This window comes from Poecilia reticulata, chromosome 2 (genome assembly GCF_904066995.2).
Source record: "Poecilia reticulata chromosome 2, P_reticulata-male-v2, whole genome shotgun sequence".
Taxonomy (NCBI): Eukaryota; Metazoa; Chordata; class Actinopteri; order Cyprinodontiformes; family Poeciliidae; genus Poecilia; species Poecilia reticulata.
In genome coordinates, this window is record NC_088831.1 from 36084970 (window position 1) to 36112964 (window position 27995).

A 27995-nucleotide genomic window follows, 5' to 3' on the forward strand; every position below is an offset into this window, starting at 1 on the left:
TATGTAACTATCAGTAGACATTCATTTTGTAGAGCAGATTTCACCTTGCACTCTGCAACCAGTTCCACCATATTGCTTGTCTGTCTGCTGACAAGAGAGAATACATTTCTTAAAAAAGACATTATTTCTAATATGAACACACTTGAAACCTCTGGTTTTGCCAGCCTACATCTCCTACATTCACGTTGTTGAATTCAGATTTGGCAGAAGTTATAATAAAATCAATCAATCTTGTTAGAGGTAGAACAAATGTGTGAATACATGTAGGACATTTCTTCACATTTTATTTATTTATTTATTTTACAAATGTCAATGTGTTTTGGGGGGATATTTAAAATAAATCATCAGTAGTAAACCGATATGGTCAGATGTGACCAGGATTTAACATTTTGTTCTACATTCAAATGTGGAGCAGAAATCTTCAATACACAATGTCTACATGGCGGTGGCAGCATCATTCTCTGGGAGTGTTTATCTTCAGCTGGACAGGGAAGGGACAAGACAAAACTTTTAGCTTTGCAATTTCTACAAACTGTTAAATCAGCCATTATGTTGTTCTTAAGTCTTTTATGTAGAAATTGTAAAAACAACTGTATTTATTAAACAAATTTATTTGATATTTTGTGCTTGTCTCACAAAATGTGAAAATATTTAAGAGTAAATTATTAAACAGGACAACTTGGTTGTTTATAGTTAGTTTCCATAGCTGTATATATAAAACATTGGTTGTTCAAATTTCTTCTGACTTTTAAAAAGTTTCCCATAGCGGTCCATAGCGGTGGGGGTGTGAAGGAAGGAGTTCACCATTGGGTCTGCTGCAGTGAACAATCAGTCAAAATTAATGGCCTCATCGAGCATTCAGGATGGGCATCAATTAAAACCAGTGAAGCTCAATATTGTTTTATAGTATATTTATATTTTAAAGCTTGATTTAATTAGCCTTGGAGCAAAGAGCTTTAACTATGGCCCTCCCTTTTCCAACACCCATACATCACTTCTCTGCATAAAAAAATTTAAGTGACATAAAAGACAGAGTTGGGCTCTGTGGCTTTAAGAAACAAAGTGAATGCAGGACATAGTAGTTCAAGATCAATGTACTATCATATGGTCAGATATTTAGGTAGAGTGATAAATGCCAGGCTTTTTTTTTTGTTTGTTTGACTTTGTGTATTTTAATGATCTACCATAGGATAATTTAGAATATTTAACTTTGAATTATTCTTTTTTATTATTATTAATGTTGAATATATGGGTGATATGAATGATGGTGATCAGTCAGGATTTTCTTAAATTTGACCACAGTTAGTTGGTGGATGAGAAATGATCACAGGGACTCAATGGGTCAAATGACCAATTATGATTCTTTAGACAACGTAATTTTCAATTTTATGTCGTCATACAGTGTGCCATCAAAAAGAAACATAAAGTCCACCAGATCTTGCTTGGCTTGTAGAAAGAATTTGATCTTGCAAAACATTTTAAATACTATTTATATAGTGTTCCTGGGGAGAAACTGCAGCTAACTCTAGTTCAACTGCCAGCTAACGCCTGGCAGTTGAACTGTTGCAGGATGATTCAGTCAGTAATACACCAGACGCTTATTTTATTTATTTATTTTTATTTTTTTTGTATGGACAAATTTACAAAACGATTGCAGGGAGGATTAAACAAATAAACTTCTTTAAATTTCCATCTGTCCTTGATGCTTTTCTTGTTGACCTCCATGCTGCCTTCCCTTTCACGTGTCTCTTGTCTGAAAGTCTTTTGGTCGCTGTGTGTGCAGATGCAATCACGCTCACCTCTTGCCAATGTTGAGCAAACTCTACAGTCAAGCCAACACAATTTTGTGGAAAATGTTAGTTTTGTTGTTTTTTTTTCCGGAGGTGACAGTCCTGGCATTAGCTGGACCCGGTTGGATATCCTGAAGGCTTTTCCTGCTGCAGTTCAACCACTTAACTTGAAGCGTTATTTAGTTTGAAAACGTTCTTTGTTTTCATCGCCAGCAACAGAACTCTAGCTTTAAGCGTTTCCTTTCCATCAGTGAGTATCTTGATAATATTGAATTTAGCCTTTCTTTCCTGCTTCAGCTGTGGTTATTATAAGAGAGTGCTGATACGATTATTTTTTTTTATTAGTCCAAAATACAACTAATTTTTTTTATTGTTTTTGAGACATTTGTTGGAAATAAAAGTGTTTACAATGAATTGCAATACATCTAATGTCTTTGCAGAGTAACATAAAAAAAAATTAATTGTTAGCCCAAAACTTGAAGTCCTAAAGTTTACAATGCATATTAATATGCATCACTGCACATAGAAATTTGTCTTGACGGAGCATAATTTTCTAAAGGCTCATTGTTATTAAACATCCCCCTGAAAGTGTTATTTAAAAGTGCTACTACTAAAATATGAAGTTAATAATATTTAAAAAGGTCTTTCTAGACTTGGTTACCACATAAAATTTAGCGTTTCTTCTATTTACATTATATGTATTTGTGTTATGTGTTATTCTAACAACTAAATATATTTGTATATATGCTCTATAATTTAAAAAAATTGTACGGTGACCGCACAAGAAGATATTTCCAAATTATTATTACAGCCACATATAACAGAAAACAGCGCGGCCACTGTGTGTGTGGTTTTACCAGGAAAAAACTTTTATAAAAGAGCCGTGCAGCAAGTTTCTAATATGAACACCCAGTGAGCCTCTCGCTGACCACAGTGCTGAAACTTGTTGCTGCTTTTCTTCTTATAATAATAATATTATAGACTTTTTTTCAGGTCTGGTCGTTCAGCGAATTGATAGGTGAGCCAGAAAGACAGCCTTATTGATTAAGTATCATTCCCAGGCAAAGAATCATATTATATAGAATAATATTATATATATATATATATATATATATTCAGTTTAAAGTTTTGCAGGAGAAATACAAAGTCTAGGAACAAAGTGTGAGCAGCAGATTTGGTGAAAAGATGACATCCTCTAGATATTCAGATTTCCATTTAAAACTCTGAGAGTCAGTGACGGTACCTTAAAAACTTAAAATCTACTAGAAGAAAGTAATGCATCTGAGATTTGTCTTTTGACGAGTGATAATTTGCTTATGCCAACTGCAACACCGTTTTTAACGTGGCAAAAAAATTAGTAAAACTTCCATGTTTATAAAAACTGGGTAATCAGGTGCTTTTCAAGCAGAATAGACCCGTTGATTTTAATTATATCCTAATTAAAATGGGCTGTGCTTTAGTTTTCCATTCACTGCCCTGTTATCACATGTTGTCACTTGGAGAAAAGACTTTTAAAAAACAAAATTACAAGATAATGAAAAAGCGAAATTAGTTCCTCATTCATTTGGGTTGTGTGTATTTGAAAGTGGCTTGTCCCTTTGTATAAGATAGCAACTACAACAGACGAAAAGAAGCAAAAAGTAAAATGAATATATGGCCAAAGCATAACCATAGAGGAGGATAATGCTTTAAAGAGCAAGCACTTAGAGGGAAGAGTCCATTAAGGGCCTAAGAATGAGGAGAGAAAAAGAAATGGAAGAGAATGGGAACAGGATTAACAAGTGAAAAACCAAAGAGAGGAGCACTATGTAGTTGACATGAATTGTGAAAAAGCGAGGAGAGATGCACGCCGTTGTGTGCAAGAGAAGGAGCAAGAGAAGCACGCGGCTGCTGATGGACGAAGGAGGCAGAGGCAGACAGAGGGGAAAGCATGTATTAAGTCAATGGGATAATGATGTGTCAAAGCGTGACCAAGCTGTGAAAATGGGAAAATGTCTTTCATCATCACTAAAGTGTCCTCTCCCTGACCCCTTCAGGTGAAAATTAAAATGGTTGGGACTCGATGGAAAGACTGTTTCAATTTACCTCTAAGTGGAGCAACATTGATTTGGGGTTGAAAGCAGGGCCCCCAGGCTTACAGACACAACAGACCTGTCTTCCTCTCTCTCTCTCTTCTTCAGTTCGTCCCACTGCCTCATCCTCTACATCTGCAAAATAAATCTCTTCATTAGGTCACATGATTTGAAATGTGTTCACCTGCCTCTGCGTCATCTGTGTTACTGTACTATTTATAGTGAACTGTGTAAATATTTAACAAGTGCAGCAGATATCGGAGCTGAGTCAGTGAGACAGCTGTCAAATCAGTGTGACATTCTGTGTAACGTAACAAGGCATAAAAGTGGAACAGATAATATCACAGATGATTGGCTAAATTGTAACCCCAAAGTAAGAACATGCCTGCAAAATTTGAGCAATTATTCTCCAACCTCCTGCCAAGTTTGAAGTTGAATAGATAAGTGCCTGCTGTAACAAAGACAAGAAAAATTGGGAGAATGTTTTTAAAAAACACACAAAGATGTGTTTCTCATTTTTAGAAGTATTTCTTATAGGAAAGTATTATTTCCATGGAAGTTATACTGTTTTGTAACATTTTTTTTATTAGCTCAAAAGGGAAATATTATACTGTAAAGCATCACAATCTTTCCTAAACGTCACCCTAATCTTTGTGATCGTCAGATAACACTTAATGATGCGAGTCACAGCAATAGCCCAAACAAAACAACAAAATATTGAAAACTTAACGAAGAGGAAAATCAAGACTAGAAGTGAAAAACAAAAACCAAGTTATAGCGCTGACTCAGATGTTTGGATGCTTTTGGACATTGTGGAAGCAACAGTTATGAATATAATAACTGTAGTTCTTTCATAATGTCCCCTGCCTTACATACTGAATATGTTTTCTGGGCTGCCTTAAATGCTTTGTCCCCGGCCTTTATTTGAGCTTTAAACTCCATATGAAAAACTAATTTGTTTCTAAATAATAAAAAAGAGAGAGAAACAGAGTAAGAGAGTTTGAGAGAAAGAGAGAGAGAGAGAGAAATTCCCGCCTCTAAGCCAAACTTTGGGAATTCATGATGAATAATGATTCTTGCGTTAATGCCATCATGGGTTATTCCCAACTTCTTTATTAAAACCATTTGTGTTTTTAAAAATACAGTTAACGTTTGACCAGTCTATTGGTCAATCTCATTAGTTATGTATGCATATATTCATTCATTTATTCATACATAGAGAGTTTTGTCCTTTTTTGTCATCAGGGAGGTGTAATTTTACATTAAAAAGTCGGAAGCCTGCCCTTACCAAGAAGTCACAGCGACACAGGACTTATGAATGCTTTAACAGAAAGGTATGACACATATTGACTCATGGTAGGCTAGAGACAGTATTGATTTAACAATCAAAGATCCAGAGACAGACACATTGTGAGGGACGCAAGGGCAAGCTTTTGCTCCCCAATTAACTTTAGGAAACATACCTGCTTTTAGAAACTCTTCATTTGCTCACTTTGAATTACCTGGTAAATATCAATTTGTTTTGATGTGTATATCCCTATCCCTAGCTCCAGTGGTCAAATCTTGAGATACCTGGAAAAGTTACCTGTTTATCACAGTCATATTTGATAATTGATATATTACTGAACTGTTCAGTTATTTCAGGAACTCAATTATATAGATTAATTACACATATACTGATGCTCACAAGTCTTTTTCTTGTTAATTATAACAATGTTCCACTTACAGCTAATTAAAAAATGACAGGATTAGAAAATTACATAAGACCAATAAAAAATATATTAATACAGAAATGTGAGCTTAATGACAAGTATGTTTAATAGTTGCTTAGAGGTTGTGTGTTAAAGGTACATTTAATACCATAAACCTTAATTGCAATGAGTATTGTAATGTATTAAACATGACGGTATAAATGAACTATAACATATATATATATATATATATATATATATATATATATATATATATATATATATATATATATAAAAGAAACATTATACAGAACTGTGACATCATTTTAAGGCAGAACTATGTTGGTGTGAAATCTGAATTCACGGATTGTTTTTGACAGATAAACACATTTCAGCTTCTCGCATGTCTTGATGACACATTTGACTCGCAAGTCTTCGGTTCATTATGGTCAAGCACAGCGAGGTTAATGGCGGCCACATCAGCAGGTGACTTTGTCATGCGGCAGACAATTGATGATGCAATTACTGTCTAGATAACACTGAAGTCGGTGTCCTCTCTGGCATCATGTCAAAGGAGTGATGCATCTCTCTCCCAATGCTGGACTGATTTCATTTCTCATTCCTAGTCAATGCTTTGTGGAGTTTTCACGAAATTTAAACTCTTCTGCTGCATCTGAGTAGTATAGTTGTGACGCGAAAAGTAGACAACTTTCAGAAATACAGAAATGATTTCAGATAATGATTTAATGAGAGATTGACTTGTGACCTCATGAACCACGTCAGATTCATGATGATGCTCCCACTTTGACCAGAGGATAAGAGTTCTTCAATCAGCCTGGATGGAGAGAGTGTGAAAAACAATCTTGCCACATGTTCTTGATGAGATTTAGCTTTTAGCTCCAAGTGGTCTATTCAAAGACAGGAATGTACTTTGATCTAAACCTTTCCAGAGTAGCTCTGGCTCTGTTTGTGGTTGTTTTTCTGCTAGAACGTGAACATCTGCCATATTCACACATCCTTTTCAGGCTTTTTCTTCCAGTTTTGCCAACTATCCTCCCTTTAACTCTGACAAGCTTCCCTGTCTCAGCTGAAGAAAAGCATATTGCTGTCACCAACATGTTTCAACAATGAATGTATGCCGTTAGTTTTTCAACATGCATGTGATTTTACAAATAGCTGAATACATGGTTTCATCTAAGTTTTGATTTTCTTTAAAATGTTGCTGTATTCCCCAAATGACTTGTATAAAAATTTAAAATATGTCCACTTATAGCTTTGTTCAATCAAAGCCCTTCTTATTGCTGCTCCTCTAAAAAGGATTTGTTTGGGTCACGGCTAACAGTTGACCCCACCTGTAGGACCAATGGCCTTTTAGCTGATTCTGAAAATGATGCTCTTCTATCCCTGCCTCAGTTCGGGTGAACAGTCTTATCTTGCTTTGCAGTTGTGTTATTCTTTTTCAGTTTTCCCAATAATGGGTGGTACAGTTATGCAGGGGACGTTTAATGCTTTGGATATTGTTTTTAATCTTCACACCTTTGCTCATTAGTCCTCCTGATGTTGTTTATTCCCCAACAAACTTCATGGAACAGCTTTATTTTTACTATGACTAATTTGCACAACAGTTGACTCTGTTTACTAATTTGGTGACTCCTGGAGGCAAATGGATTGTCAGATTAAAAGATAATAGGTCATTTTCAGATTTTTTTCTAAGTAAATATAAAAAGCGTGGAATATTTCCCCGCCACTATACATGCATGCACTATGGGAAAATGTGAAAACACTCCGGGTCTTTGAATCACTGTGCAAAGGCACCGCCTCCTTATTTTGCTATCCTTATTTCAGTCACGTAACAACAGCTCACCCTCTTGCTCAAGTTCAACTTTTAGGTAAACTGGTCCAATGACAGGTCAGGAAAAGACTCTGTCTGGTCACTGGGTGTGTTGATAAGGGTTTGAATAGCCCACCCTTCACCTAATTAGAGCCTTGTGAGACCACCCGGGTGGCTGCCAGCAGTAACCTGCAATATTAGCACAACTCAGCCGTGTGAGGCGTGCGTGTGTGAGTGGAGCACTGACTTTATTTCGCACAGCAGGTGGGGACTTTTACTGTTATTACCTGTGGTCCCTTATGCAGACAGATGCCCACTCAGTTGGGGGCATTCAGCTGAGCAACACGCATTCCAGGGAGTACACTTGAATCCTCCTACATATGCATGAAAGTGTTTGTAAATCACTGTTTGTATCTCCTTCAAAACAAAAGGTGGGTTTAAGCTGGTCGTATCACATTGGTGACTGAGCATTTATCTTTGACCTTTATAGTACACTGAAAACCAGTGGAAATTTTAGGTTTGTTTTAAAGAACGTTCCTTCTAAACGGCTTTATCAGCAGTTTCTTTAACCTAAAAAAAATAATAGCCTTAAAACAAATAAAAGTATCACGAGTTATGAGTATAACACTTGGTAGCTCAAAGAGAACAAATAATCAGCAGATATGAACAAAAACAAGTACAAAAAGATCTACGTGTTCATTCTCTCTCCAGAGATGGGGCCGTTATGCAAGAAATACTGTTTAGAAAGAGTTGGCAGGAAAAGTTAATAATGGTGATGTCCAGTGGTGGAGAAAGTACTCAAAAAATTTACTTAAGTAAAAGTACAAATACACAGTCAAAAATGTACTTAAGTAAAAGTCAAAGTACCACATTAACATTTTACTTAAGTAAAAGTAAAAAAGTACTGGCTTTTAAAAATACTTAAGTATTAAAAGTAAAAGTACTTGCTGAATGCATTGCCTAATCACTAATATCATTAAGTGTACCAATCGTATTTAATTTTAATACATCAGAAATGTGCCATTTTAATGAACAATGCCACAGATAAAGCATGTTTTTATTGAGTTTACTCTGTAACATAGTTTAGACTTAGATATGTGATTCTATGCATCATAATTTCAGGGATGGAAACATCTCGTCTCCTGTCCTAACATAGCATGAACTTCACTTTTTTTGCCACACATTTATTTTGAAAGAAATCCAACTGGCAGAGGAGGACATGGAACCAAGGAGCCTCGTAGCAGAGTTGTAGTCTAAACCACCGAACCCAAGACCAAATCAAAACCAGCACCCCGTGCTACATGACGATAAAATTAAGTGCACCTATCAAAATTGCTTCTCAAATTGATCTGAAAGATTCACTTTCCCATAAAAACACCTAGATATTAAATACTTAGAGCTGAAATAAATTTAACCAGTGACAATTAAAACTCTTCTTCATTCTGTTTTGCTTTCATCTCTGTGCCACAATACACAGAGGTCTCCTGCCATCCCTAAAAAAAATAACACCCTGGGTGGTTGCCCATATTGCCAATGTCAGAAATTGCACCATTAAACATAGCAATTAACAACGCTCAACTATGAACACTGTCCAAGGCCCAATAAGCAACAAGTAACCAAGCAGGAGGAGCACCGTGACTGTTCTCATCCTCCCTCCTGCTGCAATGTCTTCCACCATGACAGGTGACGAAAACAAAGAGCAATGAGCATGCTCTGCGTTCTTACGTTCTTGTTTTATTTATTCGCCAATTAAATATAAAGATATTTTAATGAAATAAAATAGCTACTGCAGTGTACGCAGAGTATTACAAGAACAAAGAACGGCTCTCAGTGAGGCTTCAGCACTATAGAACTTGGTCAAGATCCGTCCAGAAGAATCGGATCGTCCATGAATGTCATATTTCTATATTGCACTTTGGTCACAGCGTTGTCCCATATATGCAACACCTCAGCCAACACCTCCACACAATAATTTAGCGCATGAGTGACAACTTTTTTTCATCGCAGATGCAACATGTGTTTCAGTAAATACAGCTAGCTTTGCTAGCATCACGTCCACGGAGCTTACCTTTCTTTAAGCTTTCCTTCCAAGTGACGTTAAAAATTGGACGAAGTCCCCCCGTCTGTGAAAGCGAAGCGCTGCTGATTTTACATGTCGCCATATCTTATGATTTATGCAGCGCTATTATATTACTGACTCTCAGAGGAAACCACTGCGCATGTCTGGAGCTCCGCGTGCGAGTAAAGGTGGAGCCGATGGGTGACAACAGACACTAAGTCACGTTATTGCTTGGATTTTACGGCGCCACCTTAAGTCCCTGAACTTCACATTTTAACGGAAAAAAAGCTCAACGCGACTTGGATGTAACGAGTAACGCGACACTTTGTAGAAATGTAGTGAAGTAGAAAGTACAGATACTTACTGTAAAATGTAGTGGAGTAAAAGTAGAAAGTACCCATTATTAAATCTACTTAAGTAAAGTACAGATACACGAAAATTGTACTTAAGTACTTGTACTTCGTTACTTCCCACCACTGGTGATGTCTGCAGCTGCAATAAACTCCTTAGCGCTACAAGCCCATTTAGAGTTCTCTATCACATGAATTACTGAACAAGACTAACCATTGCTTTCAACTCATTGCATCTTCTGCAGATTTATTTATAACATCAAAACAGTGGATATTAGTACTGACTAATAACAGACAAGGGGAATATTGAGTTAATTGTTGTTTCATTGGTCTTGGTAATTTGTCCAAGTATCAGTGTGTGTCTGGCTGTTTGTCGCTCTTGCTCTGCGATGAACTGGCAACCAGTCCCGTGTGTTGCCAGCTTCTCTCCTGATGGCCACTGGAGATAAATATCACTACCTCCCACTCCCTAACTGACTAGACTAAATCCTGACAGGGAAAATAAACCAGACTTTCTCTGCATATAACTTGATGAATTAAAATTACATTGTTATCCTTTTTACAATTCATGAATAAAAGGTCTTTTTATCTTTGTTTACACATCTGATTATTCTAAGGTACAGTCTGTACTGCTGTGCATAATATTACAACTTTGTTACAATTTTAACACCAACATAAAATTTGTAAAAATACATTTCCCCTGGAAATTTATCTGGGATGATATGATCTCTGGTTCAAGCAAAGAAGAAAAAAAAAGTGGGATGATGAGTTTTGTCTGCCTCTCTGTTCAAGTAGTTGCTATTATCTTGGTTCAGCTCTTTAATTATTTAAGAGTTTCTCTTTATTTGTGTGAAATAAACTTTTTATTGTAAACTTTTTTTATTCTAAAATGTTATTATCAACTTTAAAAGAATGTTCAGTTGCATAATATTTACATAAAAAATGCCAATCTAGATATTAATGTGTAATTTGAAAAGTTAAATGAAAAAGAATCAGTGAAAGGAAAAAAATGTATAAGTGTTGGACACAACAAGTTACATAAAAAATTGTTTCAATTATTATTACAGTGGTGGCTGTTAAATAGCCATAGTCCTGCAGAATACATATGAAAACTAACTGGTTACTTTTTAGAGCCCCTTTGAAATTAGCCAATAATTAAACCTCTAAAAACCTAAATGGAAATTACATGTTTAGATTGTTTTCCAAGAAAATCGTTTCCTCATTCTTCAAAATGGCTTAGATGTAGCTCAACATCTTTGCCTCATTTATTCTCAAACCATGATTATGCAAATTGCCTCCACGTTCATATCTTTTGTTGCTCACAGTGCTGTTCACATAAAAATCTGCTCCAACACAGCCAAAACTGTGCTACGCTACACAAAGTCAAGTTGTAATTGGAGCAACTCAGCCATACATGCTTGAAGCAGAAGCCAGCTATGAAAAGAAGGAAGGGAGAACTGGTCAGGATTGGAAAACCATTCATCAGAGTGGCGACAGATCTTAAGTGTCGCACCAATTTTTCTCAAAACTTCACAACAACCAAAGAGATAGGCCTTTAGTTAATTAATATTACGGAAATGGTAATATGTTGCTAATTTTAAAAAAAATGCTCATCAGCTCTAATAAGTCACTTCTTGAATAATATCTGTTTTCCTCATCCATGTTGCTTCTTTTGATAAAAATGACAGGATTGTATTATTGAAACATTTTACTAGAAATGGAAAATAACAGCAAGTGATGTTTATTTTTGGTGTTGAAAGTACTTCCTACAGGTCGGCTTTATCAGATTCCTTCTGTTGCACAGACATTTGTTTGCATTTGCATCAACAAAAAAAAACAGAGTTGCATTTTGCATCAGACAGTTGTCACAGCCTATCTGTTCTCTGTAAAATCCGTGTTTAAGATTTGAACTGAGGTTGGAGTAGACGTTTGCCCTGCACTGTCTCTTATTTCTGTTAGGTGGTTGCAGAGGATTCTTGCTGACCGAGCTCTCCTTGCTTGTAGGATGTGTTTGAAGGGGACTTCCAGGGCACTGTACTGTATGTACTGTATACATAGAGGCTGTTTTTCGCACACTCTGATCCTCACGCTAAGATTTGCAGCCTGAATGATTATGCATGTTGTAATTCAATACCAGCTCTTGGTTATTAAAGTTAATGGTCAACAAATGATATTTCTAACCAAATCAACTATAACTGAATGCACCTTTGTAAAGAATTAGCAAAAACAAGTTTGGTTACTCATATAATACTTTTAATGTTGGAGGTTTTTGCATAAGAAATTCAATTCGTATTTCTGTGTTCTAGTGAACACGAGCAATCCTGCAGTTCTGACGAGTTGAGGTATAATTTTCTGTAGTATAACTTTTAATTTTTGTATTGCATTTTGAACATTGTGTTATGCTCTAATATACATGAAAGTCTCAAATGGGTGACATGCATCATGAGTCAATAATTAGTAGAATAACTTCCCACTGCTATTGCAGCTACTATAGCCTTTATGGACAGGCCTCAACCAGCTTTTCACATGTAGAGACCGAAAGTTTCGCATTTTTTTTTGCTTGCAAAACTTCAAACTCGGTCAGAATGAAAAGTGTCCGTGAGCATCTTTTTGTTGTTGTTTTGAGGATTTCTTCTCTTTATCATAATCATACTACTGTAGCTCTCGCTGTATGTTTCGGCTTATCCTGACGGAAGCTGAACCATCAGCGCAAACTCAGATCTTTTTTTACTTACAGGCCTGCCGTGTGTTTAGCTTCATCCATCTGCTACTGAAGAAAAATAATAGTCACAGCATGCAACAACCACCATTACAGTGGAGACGGGGTGATATTCCAAGTTGTTTGTCCCTGTCACATAATGTTTAGCCAAATACGCAAAAAAGGTCAAGCGCATTATTTTTTAATAATCCTGATGTGAAGTTCTTGCTCTTCCTGCTGCTGTTTGTTTACTAATGTTCACATTACAATTACATGCTCAATTCCCATCACATGAAATCTTAATTTTAAAAAAAGTGCCCATAAAAATCCAACATCTGAACTATTTTTCAGAAGCTCAGACATTCTTTACGCTACTGCTGTCAAAGTCAAGGAAGTTACTAAATACAATTATTTCCTTTTGGAATAGAACATGGCGTAAACAGTCACGTCCTATCTTTCATGTCAGGAAGCTGAAACCTCTTCCAAAGCTCACAACATGAACGTCTCTGGCTTTAAAAGTGAAAACAAAACCGAGACGTGACAATTTGTCATATCAAACAGTCTAATTTTTTTGCCTTTCCCCCTGCCTCAAATTTTTCTTTCATCACTCTCATTACTCGCATAATTCTGTTACCTAGCACCAAGATGAGACATCAATTCCTCTGCCGCTGAGAATTGCAAATTAGCTTTGAGTTAGCTCTCGAGGAGATGGGAGGAGACGGGAGTGGGAGGAGGAGGACAGATAAGCTGATGAGTATGTTTGAAATTAGCCCTTACCCACAGAGGGAGAGAAACAATGCTGGGAAATTTGAGAGGGTTTCAGTGACAAATTAGAGAGTTTTAATGTCATGAGCGACAACTTGCACCAGAGCGGCATGCTGTGCCGACTCCTTTCCAGTGTGATTGGGGTCTAGCAGAGCACTCCCCAGTCAGGAAAAAATTTACATACAGTGAAGCTTCAAACTGGTTTTCCAAGGTCAATGGAAAGGAAAGGAACACGTCGCCCCATCCCTGCCCTCCACCCCCACACGCCTTTTTTTTTTTCTTGTTGCATTCTTGTTGCATTCCCTTGGAATAGTTTTTGCGTTTCCTCACAATAAATTAGCAAATTCACCCTGGTCTGTGTTGTATGCAGTCACAGTGATAAAGTATGTTGATTTAAAATAGTATATAGTACAACTTTAAAGATCCTCAGTAAGTATATATGCATTTTCCACATACGTTTGTGATGCTCTTATGTCCTAAAGAAAAAGATATTATAAAACTTCAGATATCTCAGAAATGATGTGTGAACATAAATGTAAAGCTTTACAAAAACCTTATATTTTAGCAGGAAAACATTCGGTATTCGAGGTGCCACAGGAACTGATAAGTAAATGTATTATTTTTCTATGAGAATGCAAAAAAAATTTTGCGAGGGAGCACAAAAACTTTGCAATGGAATGCAAAATTACTGTGAAGGAATGCAATATGAAGAAATACTCTGTGTCCCCTAGGAGGCTTCTGAAGGAAGGAATAATGAGCTAAACAAAAAGGAAATGAAAATCAACATGTCTGTTATTGACACAGAAGTAATATTATTGATCAAATAAAAGTGTCTTGTTTAATGCACTAAAGTAAAGCAAGGCTGACCTGAATTAAATCTTAAATGTGTTAAGAACACCTTTAGAAACATCACACCCCTCGCAGCACATTTTGTCAAACACCACCTGCTTTTGATATGAGGAATTTCCCTCATTCTTAACCAACAAAGGCCAGACAGGGACAGATTAAATTTCCAAGCATAAATAAATATTGTGAAAAGGTCACCTTTCCATCTGTTATTTGTGCAACCTCTAAAAGTAATTACACACAGAATGGTGTCAGCAAAGCTGTTTGTGCACTTCTGTTGTCTAAACAGCATATCTCCCAGGGCTCATTTCATATACACCTTTCAACTGTGAAATAGTAAACAGACCCTGTAATATATGCAAATTTTTGATTGGTAGCACCCATAAAAACAAACTTACTGTCATTCATCATAAATTTGTAAAAAAATAAAAAATAAAATAAAAAAATATGTGAAGTGCTTTCTTTAAAAATGCGCAAAATTTTCTTCTAAGGAACAGGTTAGTTTTTACTTGTATTTTAACATATTTTTTGTAGTATATCCTGCTGTAAACACTATTAGGTAAACATGATAAGCTCTTAACATTTGAATTTGCATATGTAAAAACATGCATCACAATAATAAGGTAGAAATATTACTCAAATGCATAAGCAGTGATGCAAGCATTGTAAATAACATAATAGGCCATGTATTCCCTGCAGTGCAGCATTGCGTGCTTTCCTCCTTTTAGGGGAGGCTAGAAAAAGAGGTCAAACGTGACATCAGGAGAAAGCGAGTGACGGCACCAAAGCAACACACTGTACTTTGAGGAGAGAGAGTGGGAGAGAAAACGAGGGAGTGCGAACTTTCTCGTGGGACTGATTTTAAAGGCCAAGTGGTTTTCTTCGTTGTCTAACTTGAGATTCAAATTAAACCGGCTTTTTTGACAGGCCGATGTTTTCCTCAAGAATTGCATTCCGTACTTTTTTTTTTTTTTTTGCTGCCAAAACAGGAACTGATATGTCAACAGCAGTTGCCAGAAAGAAAATGAGATTTTATTCAGCTATGAGTGCGTAGATGTTAGAACGTTTGAGACTTTGAATCATTATGCTTATGCCCTCAAAAGGACTAGCAGTGGATTTTACAAACATGGACCACATTTACCACCTTACTAATTTCAAGAAAAAAATTTATTTGATAAAAATATATAATGGGTACATATTTATGTGTTCCAATCCCCCACTCTTTTTTTTTTTTTTTTTTTTTTGTTTTTTGCTTGGGTATAAGAATGTCATAATTTATGGAAGTATGAGTGCTTGAATTTAATACATCAGTGTTTTTTCAAGAATACACAGGTGTATTCTTCACTCAATGTAACTTGTAAACTGAAAATGATTGGAGAAAGGAACATAGCCTTGAAAAAGTACAAAATGTAATGTAAATGTAGTCCAGCCACCACATGTATGCCAGCAATGCAATAGTGAGGCCTGGCGGTACTTTAAAAGCCTTTTTTTGTGGCACCCAATTGTAAAGAAGGTGCAGTATTCTTGCTTTAATCATCTTCATGAAAAGTCATCAAAACTACACGTTACATCCCTAACATAGATAAAAACATAGAGTGCGTGTGTGTGGGGGTGGGGTGGGGGTGGGGGGGGGGGGGTGTGTACATCTTCTAGCAGCAATAAAAAGTTGAAATATCCACTCTGGGGTTGTGTGGTTGTGTCTTGACACCCCAGGATTGCGGTTTTAAAACCTGGGCAATCTGTACCAGAGTCTAATGTGAAGCAGCTTGTCGTAAACTCTTTGTTGGTCTCACAGACCGGCAAGCATGATGCTAATAACGTCAGTGTTGTTAAAATTTACCGTGTTTCTACTCACCAGAGACGGATCCCTCATTGATCAGAGTAAATCAACTCTCACCAAACGGTAAAAACATCATCTCAAAGTGATGCAGCTAATGATCTGCCTCAGCTGACGAGACCCACCGTCTGAAAGGCTGCTACTGCTCCTCCTGCTGTACCGAGGCCACATTGTCTGTCTCTTCCTCCCCCATGGCCTCCTCACACTTCATCTAATAATGGGAATTTACTGCAGGTCTTTTTTTTTCTTGCTCACTTGGCGAGATAAACAGCCTGATGAATCAGGGGTAATGCACAGGCTTACGGGCACAGACAGCACGCAGCCCACAGTAAATATCTGCAGACAGGATCGGATTTCAGCATTAGCAGTGAGGAGATGCATTTATTTGCCTCTCACCAGACTCGTAACAGCACTGAGGCTCAATTACCACGTCTGAGAGGTGCAGATAATACATGCAAACGGCACCACTCCCAACCATTACCAGCACATATATACAGTTTGCTTTTCACCCTGTCTGTCTGAACTGCACTTCATTGAACAATGTTTGTAACATCCATAGTTGAGTGATTATTTTCTTAATGAGGTGTGGGTGTGCTGTATGTTTGCCTGTTTGTGTGGTTTTGAATGTTTTTGTTTTTCCCGCTGTTACTTTCAGCCACCATATATAATAAATTATGGCTGCATAGCACTGCATTCTGAAACAATGCATTTTTCCTTTCAACCTATACTTTTTATGTACTTTTTATTGGCCAGTAGGAATGTATTAGGGCTTTGAAGATGAAGGTTAAGAAGATCAAATTTTCTAGATCACTTTAACTTCTCAGGTACTTACTTAATTATCATAATTTACTAAAACAAATGTAGAATTTATTGATTGCATTATCCAGGTTTATTTAATTACAGTAAATAAAATTACGTGGAATGGCGACAAAAGACAGCTGGATAAAACTGGCAGATGTGGACAAAACAGTTTCATCTTAATAATCCCACAAGACTTTAAAATGATTTATTTGTTGATGATTGAACTTAATTCAATTTGTCTCTGAAAGAAAATGTAGGAAAGCGTAAAGTTCAATTTTTACAAAAATGGATTCAAATGAAAATAAGTTAAAATTTCTATACTAAATTCATAGTCATGAAATGTACAGAAGAGAATTAGGGTCACTGAAAATAATAATTCTGACTTTAATACCAGAATTCTGAGGGGAAAAAAAGTCAGAATTCTGAGATTAAAGTCAGAATTTTATTTTATTTTTAGTGGCCCTAATCCTTTTCTGTATGAAAAGTCCTTCATAATCATCATTTATCATTTGTCAGTAAATAAAGTCTCCAAAAAGATTCAAATTTGTTTACCCCTTTCTTCAGTTTCTGCTGTCAGATGAAATAAAAAAATAAAAATTCTAAAATCATAAGAAAAATAGTCACACTTGAGTGGCTAAATTAACTTAACCAGGGTTGTTCATACCCTTCCTTTGTTCCTCTTTCCTTCAGTAATCTATTTTCCACACCTGATCAGTGTCAATTGGGTCACTTAGCCTGACTTTGTACTGTAAAACTAAGACCGAGCCTTCACCTGAAGACAACATGCAAATTCTGCAGAAACGCCAAAACTAAACATGACCAAATTGTTTGAGAAATTTTTACCTATCAATGTGCAGGAGACACGGGCATATATATATTTTTTATTTTTGTTAAAAAGAAAAAAAAAGTCCAAAGACACTTGTTTCTCAGATTAAAAACATCTTTTCAAAAGCGGGTATTAAATAAACTTTTCATTTAGCCACATTCCTGTATCTGTCTGATGTAATATTGCAATTATAAAAGTGTAAGATGAAAATCACCATCGTAAAAACTTTAAATATTAGCCAGTGTGTGTAAATCTACATAATTTAATATTGTAAATTGAGTGAAATAAATCACATGTTGATTAGTGCTGCAAGATTAGTTCCTGCACATTTCTATTTCATAAAAATGGCATATCAAGTTTTATGTATCTGAAACTGTAAAAAGAAAATGTTTTGCCAATATGGAAACCAAAAATAGAAAACTTGGTGCACAGTGGTTTCAGGTTATGTATTTTTGTATGCAAATGATCAACTATAATTGGACTACAATGATGGTGATTCTGACTCTAGTTATACTGAACGATGTCAAAACTTTATGTATAGAGTATACATACACTAATGTTTCATTTGGGTAATTATGCATAGAGACGCATCAAAATAATCTGGACACATTTTGTTTGTGTCCAAACAAAATGGACACAAACATTTTGTTTCACCTAATGAAATGATAAGTCACCTAATGACTTATCATTTCATTAGGTGAAATGATAAGTCGTGAGTTTTTAGGTTTTTACTTGAACTGAAGGAAGAAGCATCCATTTCCCCTGCAAAGATGTGAACGTGCAAAGTGTGTAGCAACCTGAGCAGCCAATGCGCAAACATCTGCAGTAAGTAGGAGAGATTTGTTACAAAAGTGCCTCTGTTTTCATCACCTATTCAATCTCTAAAACTGCTCTGTTAGGAATCAGAATGTGTTTGTGCACAACTGTGGATCCATCTGATTCGAATTCGAATAGCAGGAAGTTTGATTTAAGTCTTAATAAAATGTGTATTAAACAACTTTTCTTCACTATTTGTGAGAGTTTATTTGGTTGTTTCATTCTGTGAAAAGGAACTGCCAAGCCAATATCTTAGTCACAATGCAGCATTTGCCGCCTGGGTACATTGTCAGCTCCCTCCCCCTCCTTTGCCCACTGGATGTCAGCCCTGAATTGTGTTTTGATGTTTCCTCAGACCTACAATTGAGCTCTATTCTCAGCAGCCAAAACAGACATTTGTCAATTCATATGCATCAGGGCACTTTTTTACCCCCCACCCACTCATCTCCTGCTACTTTCTACCTCAGCTGTGTCTTCCTTCATTTTAACTCTGCTGCACTCAGTAACTGCAATCCAGTGTGATGATTTCAGTGACCATGAGCCCCCCTGCTGCGAGCGGTGTCACATGCGATTACCATTATTTATAAAACTCACTCAGGCTCGGTTGCGCAGGCGGCCTCTCCCGGCCCCTCGTCCCTACACACTACAGTCAATATTTGCACGCAATCCTGAACTGTTGAGAGGTTCCATGGTGGTGAGAGCCTCCATTACATGAAATATTCAGGGCGCATGGAGACTCCCATGAGGCGCAGCGCAGGGTTTTTACTCCGATTTGATTATACGACATGATTTTTTCATGAGCTATGACAGTCCTGTTGAATTAGAGTCAGCTCTGAATCTTTGTGATAGTCACGGAAGCCAGAGAAGAGGAGGAGCAGGCTGTCCTCTTCCCCGACTCTGTCATTAGCTCCGAGTCTGACGAACAGGGAGAGCACACTTTACCAGATGCAGAGGATCCCTGTTTAAACACACATGCTGCATTACATATGGACCTGTTCGGAGTATTATTCTCGTGTCATATAGATAATAGGCCATAGTTTCTCTGTCTAATAATTACTACAAAAACCCAATGTTTCGTTGATTTTGGAAACGATCCCATTATCTCTGATCTGAAAGTGTTTCTTATGAATGTTTTCTGATTATGTATATGAAAAAGCTATATTTTACTTAAAAAAAAACAGATTTTTTTTCATGTACATTAACTTTCCTTTATAAATTAGGTATGCAAACTATGCATAAAATTTTTTTATTGGAATAATGTTTATGAACGATAAAATTATGAATATAAATCAAACAAATTCACAAAAAAAGAAAAATACAGCAATTTAGAAATAAAATAAAGTGCTATGTTTTAAAATGCATTTATAAACATGTGAATACATATTTTTACTATGTTATGATGTGTACATTTTATAAATACAATTAATTATATTAAGTGTTTTTAAATAAGTAAATACAAGTTAATTAGAAATGTAAAAGCAAACAATGTTTATCTAAAAAATACTTGAAGATACACAAACATGGATGCAGATAAATGAAGCAAGTAGCCTTTATTATTATAATAACAAATAAACTTGGTCCATGTTTTATTGCACATATTACTTATGATCATAACTTATCTCTGAATGTAAATTGTAAATTTTTACGATGCATCTCCAATACAATCCTGTTTATCTATTGCAGTTTATTACATGCATTGCATCACAAATCTTCACTTTGCGATCATGTGTAGATGTCCACTGACTCTACTCCTTTTGTAAAAACACTAATAAAAGTCAAGAAAGGACATGAGGAGCCAAGTGTTCAGCTTGAAACTGAGAATAACCCAGAAGACATGAAGGTGGGTGAGGAGTGGAGGGAAGAAGCGGTTAAAAGTAAAGAATTCAACAATAAGCCTAACAGTTCTGCTGTCATGAGCATGAGAATCATCATTAAAGGCATGTAATGGCTGAATCCGTCATGCTACCACACAGAAGCAGTCGATGTTTAAACGACGCTTACAATAGAGAGTTACTGCACTGTGGGGATCACAGGGCTAAACAGAAAAGCCACACGCAAACCAAAACCATCCAACTGTAATGTAACTGTTTTGAGACAATAAATAAACACTTTGAAACCCCACATTTGCCTTGTGAAAGATGCTTTAATGCAAGTTTTTTTTTGGAAAATGTTGAAAATTAAATATTTGTGTTTACTCTAAAACTAAAAATAATAGCTTCTTTTTTATTATTATTTCTTTTAAAAAAAGCAGCTTTGGTAAAATAATGAAACCTTAATAATTTGAGCACAAAAATAACAATTTTGTCTTTGTCCAATAAACATTCCCCGTATTACAAGCATGGCGGGCTGCCAGGCTTTACTTGTCTTGCGCCATGCTAAGCGTTGTTTGTTTAAACTGTTTTTGTTATTCACCAGTAACCATGACAGCAAAGGTTAGCTCTACAGGTGATTTACTGAAAGTAGACTGTTTGCTACCTTTCACTCAATTATATTCCAGCATTTATATGGTCCTTCTGTGAAGGCTGTGTTTTACTATGCAGTCCGCACAAGCACGTTTTTAGAGATTTGACATAAGCACGCAGTAATGTGAGCACATAAATCTTTATGAACATAGAATAATGTTCACTTACTCAATACACATTGTGGCAAACGCTTGGTTCTGGGTCTGCATTTGAAACTTTATGGAAAATAAATCAGTCAGGTGACTTTTTGGCTTTTTCCTATTTGTGAATTATGTCTTCCAGTGACATCATGAATTTCAAATTTTTAAACACCAGAACATGTTGGGCTGCTGATGAATTTCCATAGCACCTAATTTCAAGATTAGAGAGCTTTCTGGGGGAAACCCGGATCTCTATTCAATGTGTTTTGTTGAAGTATTTTACCTTTTTCTATATTGAAAGAAATCTTGATCAATTCTCATTGTATTTGTTTGTATTATATTTCAATAATTTCCACTGGTTATTTTTTCAAATCACATCTTTTGAAGAATTTGTGAGACATTTAAGGAGGGATGTCAGAGCTCCTCTCTGATACGTTTTCACTTTGCTGTTCTGATGCTTGATGAAGAGGGATGTGATATTTTCACACACTGGCTGCTTCTTACCGGAACAGCCAAGGTCATCTCAACACCTGCCTTTGGTCCACTGCACTAGATGATTGTCAGCTGTATCCAGCGTTGTCGATTTGGCCTTTTGATTTTGTCTCTCTTACACACACACACACACACACACACACACACACACACACGCACACATATACCTGGTGAGAAAATATTGGCTTCTGACCTTAACAGGCTAAATCTTTGCTTCCCAGACACAGACTTGGTTGTGTGTGACCCAGCTTGAAACAATGATTGGTTAGGGGCCACCAGTGTGCACAGAAGGACGGCAGTGAAGATACATCTCTGACACGCTCTGCCATGTCTGTCTTTGAGGAAATTCCCCGTTCAGTACTGCCAACTTCATAACGACCCTCCCTGGCATCATATTTTCCATAATGGCCTTTATCTAATCCATTACTTGCCTCTATTTCAAAATATTATCTTGGAAATTAGCCTTAGACATTCACAGCATATTTCCACACGGAGTGGATCACTTTTAAATGCCCCTGAATTTGTGTAAGCTGGAAAGCACAAATGTAATTACTCACTAAACTCTGGCTAATCACACTCCTTCATGATAAGCAGTCAGAATTACAGGTTGTGACATTTTTCTAAAAACTGAGTTGTTTTTTTTTTTAATCTATGCAATTATTTAGCACCTCGTAACTAAAGTGAGCTGCATGTTAAGAAAATGTTTGCTTGACTGTCTTGTGAAAAGTGAAGGAAAACACTGTTGTTGTTGTTCATGTCAAATCCAAGGGACAGAATGTTCCTCATTCCTCATCATGCCTCTGTTTTGTGAAGTCCACCAGTCCCTGCTGTGCCACAACACCCACACTGGGAAAGGAAAGTGCTCTCTGGCTTTCAAGCTTCCTCATTTTTCATCTGAGTGTAATTATGGTCACTATGGCTAAACACCTAACTTAAGTAAATAAATATTAAGTCAGCGCACTTACCGTACACATGGAGTTAAAAGAAAACAATTCTCTCTGTCTTTTACAAGAATGGAAAAATATGCAGTTTCACTTAGCGGTCTCTGCAATAGATACCATCCGATTCAGCACCCTGAGCTCCATCTGGGTGAATAAAAAAGAAAGCAAAATGTCTCTCCTTACAGGAATGTTCCAGATGTCAATAACAAAGTTTTAGTTTTGCTATAAAACACTGCAGCCAAACGTTTGCATTATTCCACATTCCCACCTTTTATTTTTCACATAATTAATTTAATAGTCACAACATTTGGTATTACGTAGTTACATTTATGAACCCTCCACCAAGTGCACACATAGTAGCACTAATTTAAAATTTTGTTAATGTATTAATGGTAATTATGAGTCTAGCTGTATTTAGTTGACGTCTTTTTTGGACCTTTGTTAAATTTTGGGTACCTTATTTTCCGCACTATAAGGCGCACATTCAATGAATGGCCTATTTTAAAACTTTTTTCATATATAAGGCGCATAGAATAGACGCCTCAGTTTGGGTTGCCAATTTGTTCCATACTCTATTATTACACAGAAATTACAAAGAAATAGTCCCCGAGTGCTTTATATAGTAGGCTGCCCCAGTCGTTGTTTCACTCACGGTGTTGCAATATTGTGCCCAACTGCTTTCTGGGTAACACAGACCAACCGACACGCTGCTGCCGCAGTCGTCTCTCTTCCTCCGCCCCTCTGCCCCCCTGGCTTTAAATGTATTATCAAACGTTATTAACAAACCAGCGTTCTGACAACTATCCCAGCATGCACCACACACTTTTTCTTCTACGGGGGAAAATGAAGTCGGCGGCTGCTCACAGTAGTTGCTAGACCTGTTGTGGCTCAATATTGGTCCATATATAAGGCGCACCGGATTATAAGGTGCACTGTCGGCTTTTGAGGAAATTGAAGGTGTTTAGGTGCGCCTTATAGTGTGGAAAATACGGTACAATAAAAAAACGATTTTTATTATGTCTTCTGTGTGTTCACTTCTCTGTCCCTCAGTCTATGTCTTGGCAAAAACAGATAGAGTTCTGCTTGGAAATCCTGACACTGTTATTCATAATACTTCCCTCTCGATAAATTTGGCAGAACATCAAATGCTGTAAATGGAATGGAATAAATTGCATTTATGATAACCAGACATTTTCTCAGATATCAGATTATAGCATGACTAATTAGAAATTGATTGTTGTTACATAAAAGTCTTTCATTAAAATATCTATATATACAGCACTGCTGCTCCCTAATTTTTCTTTATCTGTTTAAGGTTTCATTTGGGAAAATCTGAAACAATTTTTGACATGTTTTTTGCACAGTTTCAAACAGAACAAGCTACAGACTATGGATAACGCAGTCTTGAGCTATCACAAAGCTTTAAAATGATCCGACGGCCATTATAAATCTTTGATTCTTCCTGGGAACATCAAGCCTGCCCATGCAGACCCCTATTAATCAATTTTGTCAGGAGAAAAAGGTCAAGTTTGCATATTCTCAATTGTTGATAGCCGATACTTACTGTTCCTCAAAGCGGACAGCGCTTCAGGCAACCTGCTGCTCTGAAACAAATCAAATGAATTGCTTGAGATCACTGCTCTGTGATGACTGGAGAGACAACACAACTATGCCTGATTGTGTGACTGTGGGTCAGTGGGACAGAGCTGGCAAACGGAAAATGAGTCTGACATTCATTCCCATTGCAAGCACTCTGTAATAGAGTTGCTACATGAAGTTATATTATTAAATTAAAAAAATATGTAAAAAATTCTCATAAATGAAGGCAAAGGTGCAGTGCTGAGATTTTTTTCATTTATTTTGCTTTCAAGGGCTTTTTGTCACCAGTGTATTTATTCAGCAGTAACTTGATAGGAAGAAGGGCAGAGAGAGCAGTGGAGAACAGAGTGCAGTTAATGGTTCAGGGCCGGGAATCGAACCTGGGACTGCAGTCTGTGCACATAGTGCATTTACTCGACCACTGAACCACATGGTGCCCCACCACTATAATTTTGTAGGTATGTATCTGCATCTCAATAAACTATAATGTAATCAAAAAGGGATGTATTTCCGTAATTACACTTAAAAAAATGAAGCCATGTAATGTACAGATTTATTACATAAAAACTGATATTCTCCAAGCATTTATTTTTTTTTGTTAATTCTGATTAATGTGTCTTATAATTAAAACTATTTATTTCCCTATGAAAATCTTTTTTTTTATAAGACCCACAAAAGATTTTTGGTTAAAAAATGTTATGTTATGTTATGGTCTTCGCAATGATCAGGAATAATACTTACCTGGCAGTTGTTCAGCTGGCAATGAGCGACCCCCTTTAGAAGACATGCAACCTATAAATTGTTATCGCTGAAGAAGATCAGTATTAACAAAGTGCTGAATCCAATCATATCAATGAAAAGTTGAATGGAAGGAAAAACTGAGGAAGAAAAAAATGCACCACAAATAAATATCTCCAAGCCATGGACCGCACCACCGCTGCCACTTCTGAATCAACATCTTTTCTGGGCATCAGACTGTTGCTCAGTTGTCCAAAGTCATCTTCTCAGACAAAACAAATTTTACATTTCATTTGGAAATTATTTTGCTGGGAGTCAGGTGGAAGAGTGAATAAACACAGAATCTAATTTATATGAGGTTCAGCGTTAATTTTCTACACTCAGTGATTTAATCAAGGCTGATTTCAGATGCAACCTAATCATCAAAATTGATAGAAATAAACACTTGTTTAGTTGATATTAGACAGTCTGTAATGAACCAAAATATGAGCTTTGCTTTTTTATTTGAACTCCTAAAATACATCAACTTTTCAATGATGATCTAATTTATGCTACATACAATGAAACATCATTCCAGAATCTATATAACATAAAAGTTGATGTTTCAATCATATTCACAGGGGATTTGTAGCAGAAGTAACTCCTACCTACTTCCTAAGCATAAACAGTTATCCACAGTGTAGCTCAGCAGTTTGTTAAAACTGCTGTGTTATTGCTGGTCTAATTCAAGTGTTAACAGCTTTATCACTGTAGCTTTGGGGCGTGGAAAAATGAAGAATACGGAGTGCAGTTATCTATTATGGAGCTAATTATAGGAATACGCCTTGGGCTCAGCAACTGTCCCCGGCACCAGGCAATCTGTAATCCATCTCAAAACTTCAGAGTACTTTACAAGGTTAGAAGAGAGATGAAATAGACATCATAGTAGGTGTATTTGATGTTGTATTGCCTACTAAAACTATTTCAAAACAAAAAGTGGAAAATTAGTTTTGAAATTAGTTTGATTAAAACCAGTTTTCCTTGCAGGTTCATTCATATGTGGCTATTTAAGCTGTGTGAGTGGAATCACTGAGAGACTGCTGATGAGAAGAGCCTGACTCGGAGAACATCAAGACATCTTAAATAAGTCGGAAGCTTCCCTCTTTTCTCTGTAAAGTTTTTACTTCTATGAAAGGTTGTAATTACTATGTCAACTGCAATATTAGAAAAAATTTCCTCTCTTGCTCAGACAGTAAGTAAGAAGACAGTGAAAAGTAGACAGCAACACAAAAACAATGTTGATACCTAAATGTTGGGGGAATCCCAGGTTACAGAGTAACTGTTCTTTTTATTGGAGGAGATCTACGGAGGATTGGCACATGATGTAGAGGTAGAGTAGACGCCCCATGTGCCGTGGCTGTTAGCCCTCAACATGGTACTCCTGACTCCCAATCCTTCACTACAGGTCTTCCCCCCTTTTTCCTTCCCATTTCCTGTCTAATTCTGAAAATCAAAGCCAGCAGTGCCACAAAAAACATCTTATAAACATGATAGCAGTCAACATAACATAGCATGACATATTTATGTTTTACTATTTACAGTTAATCAGTGTCTGAGTTTGTATTAAGTAATCCATTGCTTACTTTTTTGTTGGGGTACATGGCATGACAAGCTAATTTTTGCTTAGTCTTTGAGCAACAAGCTGGAAAAGGATCCATATTCATCTTGGCACGTTTCACAGAAAGCAGAATGATAAGAGAGTTAAAAAAATCATCAGTCTGATGATTAAAAATGGCCACACTCTCTGTAACATCGATTAGAGACCATCTGTAGTACCACCCTAAAGTGTTAACGGTAATCTGTGCAGTGTACTCAGTTATTTAGACAATGGACTTGTTTTTATTTTTTATTTTTATTTTTTCAGTTTGTCTTTTTTTATACTGGTTGTGATTGTGTATGTCCCCTTATGCAGTAATTTGTCAAATATATATATGTTTTATACGTTTGTGTATGATTTCTGTATGTTGCTTTTTTTTTTATTTAATAAAGATATATTGAAAAAAGAAAAAAAAACATCCAATATGGATGATCTAAATGCCAAGCAGCTGTTTGGAGTTTGTGTCAGAAAAATTCATTTTTGTTCTACCATTACAAGCGTAAACTCTTTTAGGACTTTGACTGCAACTATGTGATTTAGTCAGATGAGTCTGTTTCAAAAGGTTTACGGCATAATAGCAATTTTAGCTCATCAAGGCAAAACATCAAAAATTCTGATATTAGTTTCCCAACAGCAGTTTATTTGGATAAAACAGAGCAGTGGAGCTTTAACTTTTATCAGATGAAACTGCTGAGTGTCACAAACAAATCTGGATTTCATTTGAAACCCTGGCTTTCCATCACACCTCAGTGACCTTATTGCACGGTATTTTCACATCGAAAGGGACATCAGTTTCACATATTTGCATGACACACTGACCCATGGGATTGATTTTAGGACGGAAACAGTTCCAGTTCAATGCACAGGAGCTCAAATCCAGAAAAAGATGAGAAATAAAACCTTATCCGAACAGCTTTTCTTAACTCCATGTTGGTGTGGTATCTCTTTATAGTCAAATACTGGTTATACCCTTATATGATTAAGATTAGCTAAGACTAGCTTATCATTAAACAATGCTTAGAATTTTTTTTTTAGAAAAAATCATGTTTCTGCAGATCATATTTCTATTGACAAAAAGTTTGCAGTGGACTCCCAGTATTTTGGGGATTTAGGGACCAGAACCAACTGTCAACTACTAAAATCTGTGAATACTTGACACGCTCTCCAAAGATGCTCAGACCTGCCTATTTTGATAATATTACAGGTTTTCTTTTTTCCGTTCTAGGGGAATAGCTAATCAATGCCAAGGAAAATAAATGGCACTTCTGGATTGACTTCTTGCCAGCCAATAGCGAGAGCAGCATAGCATCTAGGCTTTTCAGCTTCCCAAGCAGCATTTTGTTTTGAACATCTTAGTTATGCTATATGGGAAAAAAAAAACATAAACAGATGGGGTTTTCCATGAACCTTAGGCATGTTCCACAGCAAAACAATTTCTTAAGTGAATCTGCGAATACTGAACTGCAGTATTTGCAGTTCAGTATTTCTGGACAGGAATCCAGAAATATTTATCTGACACAAAGTTTGCTGTTGTAGGAAAAAAATGCCTAAGCTTCATTTGCAATATATGACAGAGTTTCCCAGGGATCTAAAGTTGTTTTTTTC

General features: G+C 36.4%; 1 long non-coding RNA gene across 1 annotated transcript in view; it reads left to right on the forward strand.

Annotated features, from left to right (window-relative positions):
* LOC103461221 (uncharacterized) overlaps positions 1–27965 on the forward strand; it is a 68765-nt gene extending 40800 nt beyond the window's left edge. The window contains exon 3 of the long non-coding RNA XR_533077.2: positions 25781–27965. This is a non-coding gene — a long non-coding RNA (uncharacterized LOC103461221). The remainder of the gene's footprint in view (positions 1–25780) is intronic.
* The last annotated feature ends 30 nt before the right edge of the window (positions 27966–27995 follow it).